Raw genomic sequence first — 4,222 nt, forward strand, 5'->3', positions numbered from 1 at the left:
AAGTCCAGAAAGATTACGTCCACTGCTACCCCTGCGTCTAAGGATTTTGTGACCTGGTCATAGAAGGCCACCAGGTTGGTCTGACAGGACCTGCCTCTAATGAATCCATGTTGGTTGCCCCTAAGCATAACCTCCCCTGCTGGCCCCTTGTGGACACGCGCCAGGATAATTCTCTCAAAAAGCTTACCCAGAATCGAGGTAAGGCTGACTGTCCTATAGTTTCCTGGGTCCTCCTTCCTCCCTTTTTTGAAAATGGGAACCACACTGGCCCTTTTCCAGTCCTCTGGCACCACACCAGAGCACCATGAGTGCTCGTAAAGCCGTGCCAGGGGTCCCGCAATGACCTCTGCTAATTCCCTCAGCACTCTGGGGTGGAGATCGTCAGGACCAGCTAATTTCAATATGTCCAGTCCCTCCAGAAGTTCCCCGACTAGATCCTCACTGACCCTGGGCCTGGGTGCACCTCCCCCGGGGCCTGAGGGGGTCACAGCAGATGGGCTGATCCGTTTCCCCTGTTGAGGAAAACGGAGGCAAAGAAATCGTTAAATAGGTTAGCCTTGTCGTCTGGTGCGAGAACCAGATTTCCTAGCATGTCTTGCAGAGGCCCCACGTTACTGGGTACCTTCTTTTGCCCCCTATGTATTTAAAAAAAAAAATCACAGTATTACCCTTCATTACTGCTTGGCATCATATTGGAACTGTGGAAGGGGGAAACGGGGATGAAGTCTGATCTCCACAGTGGGTAGGATCTCCATAGTGGGTCAAAATTAACCCATTAACCAACAAATGCAAAAAAAAAAAATGCAAAAAAAACAGTAATGAAGGGTAAGCAAGTAAACCAAAATGTTTATGACTGGCCACAATAATGTGTTCCTCATGTTCTGGGTAACAGCCAGTGAAAACCTGGTGCCAAATTTGTAAAAGCATTGAACATTCACAACCACAGTAAAGTTGATTAGAGCTGTGTTTTAAACATAAGACGGCTATAAAATGTAGAGCATTCTCAAAAGCGAGACCTTATTTCTCAATTCAAGTACCCCAAAATAAGAGGATACTTAAAAATTCTAGCTTTAATCTCTTGGCCTCAGTTGTCCATCTGTAAAAGTGGGACACATGACGAGGAGAGGGGGGGATAAAAGGATAAATTAATACATACTCATGATGTATGAAATATGAACTTTCATTTCTACCCAAGAGAACTTCTATAATCTTTTCTCCTATGCCTGAAGAAGGGTGTCTGTGCCTGAAAACTTGCAAATAAAGTAATTTTTTTGAAAACATCTAGTTGGTCTAATAAAAGATATCACCTCTACCACAAGTTTTGATTCCTAGATAGTCGTGAAACATTTGGATACTACAAGAGAGAGCATTGTTAGAAATGCCCAGGAGAATTTTTTTTTTTTCAGTGAAGAAGTTGGATGGTACACATAGGGAAAGGACAGGGAATACTAATTTTGCAAGCAGGATTAAAACAAACACTCAACAGCTATCCATTTACTGAATGGGACCTTGTAAATAAAAATTATAACCATAATATGTACACATAAAGTGGCTGAATTAACATTGCAAAGGCAGTCCCAACATCCAGGCACACCCTAGGCTTTTGATCACTTGACTTTGCAAATGCATTGTTCTTATAGCCTCATTTTTTGTGAACAATATGCAAAACAGGAGAGCTGATTAACACACAAGAGTGCAAATGCATTATATAGGTTAAGCTGAGTTGTGCAACATATATAGAACTTACCATCTTGCAAGGTTCACGTTTGTGAATGAACACATTTGGAAGGCATTTAGTTTAACATTGGCATTCATACCATACAATGAAAAAAGGACTAACTAACTTTAATGAATGTATTTAAAATAAACCTCTTTAGTGAAAAAGAATGGGAAATATGCTCACTTTCATTAACAAACACAAGCACATAAACTTAGGGAATGACCGGATGAAACAATTATACCAAATTAAAGGAGCAACAAAGGGTGGGGGAGAAGTGGGAATCGCTTGTGTTGACCTGATCCACTATAACCATTTCACCTGCCCTTTGTATCCCAAGATAAATGGAAGCTAAAAGCAGTGGGTAATTTATAGCAGTTGCTTTATTCTGGTATATGAACTACCCATGCTTATCTTTCAGTTATCACAGGGTGGATAAGTAAAACAGCAGATGAACTGATGTATAATAAATCTTGTCTCCTATTAAATCAACATAATTTTTCATTTATTCATATCCTTAAACATACAGAAACTGAAAGTCAATCCTGAGATTGAAAAAAGTGATAATTACAGTTTACAGTGCCAAGATCCAGTAGGAGTCTTTCATATCACCCTTAAGATAAATCTGCAGTGTTCTAATCCTGTGAACATTTGTGCACAGATATACAGAATTTAAAGGCATTAAATCAGCTGATACAACCACCTATATAATCACAGGCCATTAAATTTCACTGTTACCCATATGTTGAGCCAAATAACGTGTTTAATTAAAACCCAAAATTATAGTTTGCTAAAACACATCTCACAGAAAGCATACCGCTGTTCTGACCCGAAGACATCAAGGGACAGAAAATCCATTACTTTCCTTGTTAGCTCATTCCACTGGTTAATTACCGGCACCCTCACTATTAATGTGTGGATTATGTTTAATTTCCGTTTGTCTCGCTTTGGCTTTCACCCATCAGTTCTTTTTCTGGCCTTCAGCACCCTGTGTTTAATCCCTCTGAAGACACTTACTGGTTAAAAAACAAACACTAGCTGCATAATTAGACCATCACTGAGTAGAAGTTAGGAGATGACTTTAGATCCATGTAGGATCTTTGTGAGAATGCTGTTAATTGCATCACCTCTCAATCTTCATTCAACAAATCGAGGTCTTTAAGTTTCTCAGAAAACAGCATTTTTTCAAGCCCTGAAATCACTTTGGCTTTTTCTGCACCCTCTTCAATTGTTCAAATATTTACTCAAGAATGATGCACAGTATTTCAACAATCTCACTAATGCCACACAGAGGTAAAATCATTTTCTTAAATCCATTCTCCTGATGCACATCCCTGGTTTGTGTTAGCTGTTTCTTGCCTACAAGTGTTATGCTAGAAACATATTCAGATGGTTTGTCTATGATCCCCCCACATCTTTTCTGGCTACTGCTTTCTGGGACTCTGCTCACCTTTCTGCAGTTATTACCTTCATTCCCTGTTCCTAAATGCATAACTTTGCATTTGGCCAGACGAAAACATATTTTGTTTGTGTGGGTCCAGATCAGTGATCAATTGAGAGTGCTTTGTATGGCTGTTCCAACCTAATTTACACCAACCTCAAAGGAAAATATTTGCCCCATCCACAAATCTTACCAGAATTTTTTTTTACAAAAATATTTGCACCATCCACAAATCTTACCAGAATTTTTTTTTATGTTCAGATTGCTCAACAAAGTACTAGAATAACAATCTTACAGAACACTAAGTAATACGCTATTTGATGAAAGCTCAATAGTAACTACTTTTTGAGATCTGACAGTCAATTCTTAATCAACTTAATGTTTGCTTTCTTAATATTGTCTAGTACTAAGTTCTCAGGCAGAAAAGTGTGTAGTATTAAACCTTACAAAAGTCTAACTAAGCCTACAGTTATCTTCATCAACCAAACTCATCTCAAAGAGTATGAGACAGGTTTGTGAAAACCTATTTATCACAATACCAAGTTGTCTGGCATTAATTATAGTCTTTTCTAAGGGCCTCTGGCAGACATTAAATAATGATGCTAAGGGGTCTGATCACAGATCTCAGACACTGCAAACACACCAGCAAGTTTAAACCAGGATGCGAGTAGACAGGTGCTGGGTCAGGAGACTGATGGGGTCCCTCAGCTCAGCAGGCTTAAACCCATGTATGGGGCTGTCCCACATGTGGGTTGAGTGGTGCTGAGCAGAGGAAGCTGCCAGGATGTCCCCACTTAGCAGGTTTAAATACCCGCATCAGCTCTCTCCACTCGATACCTAGGAAGTTGAGCACTGCCACCCAGCGCAGGGCTGCGTCACTGTACTTTAACATGCTACAAGTACAAATTAATATGCAATACAAACCAGCCACAAAGATGCTTTACATTAAACATCATTTATATCATGCTATAAATCGCTTGCACATGTGGTATCTTACAATTTATGGAGTGATTCATGTGTCATCTCCACCATAAATGTAACCTCTGCCAGGGGCCTAAGAGTAG

General features: G+C 39.8%; 1 protein-coding gene and 1 long non-coding RNA gene across 6 annotated transcripts in view; one reads left to right on the forward strand and one right to left on the reverse strand.

The window, feature by feature from the left end:
• The window catches only part of LOC102380267, a 62,736-nt gene that overhangs the window by 36,951 nt on the left and 21,563 nt on the right, over positions 1 to 4,222 (forward strand). The window lies entirely within an intron of this gene.
• The window catches only part of ESF1 (ESF1 nucleolar pre-rRNA processing protein homolog), a 71,623-nt gene that overhangs the window by 5,358 nt on the left and 62,043 nt on the right, over positions 1 to 4,222 (reverse strand). The gene's annotated exons all lie outside the window — the stretch shown is intronic.

The sequence above is a fragment of the Alligator sinensis genome, unplaced genomic scaffold, assembly GCF_000455745.1.
Source record: "Alligator sinensis unplaced genomic scaffold, ASM45574v1 scaffold1139_1, whole genome shotgun sequence".
NCBI classification, from domain to species: Eukaryota; Metazoa; Chordata; order Crocodylia; family Alligatoridae; genus Alligator; species Alligator sinensis.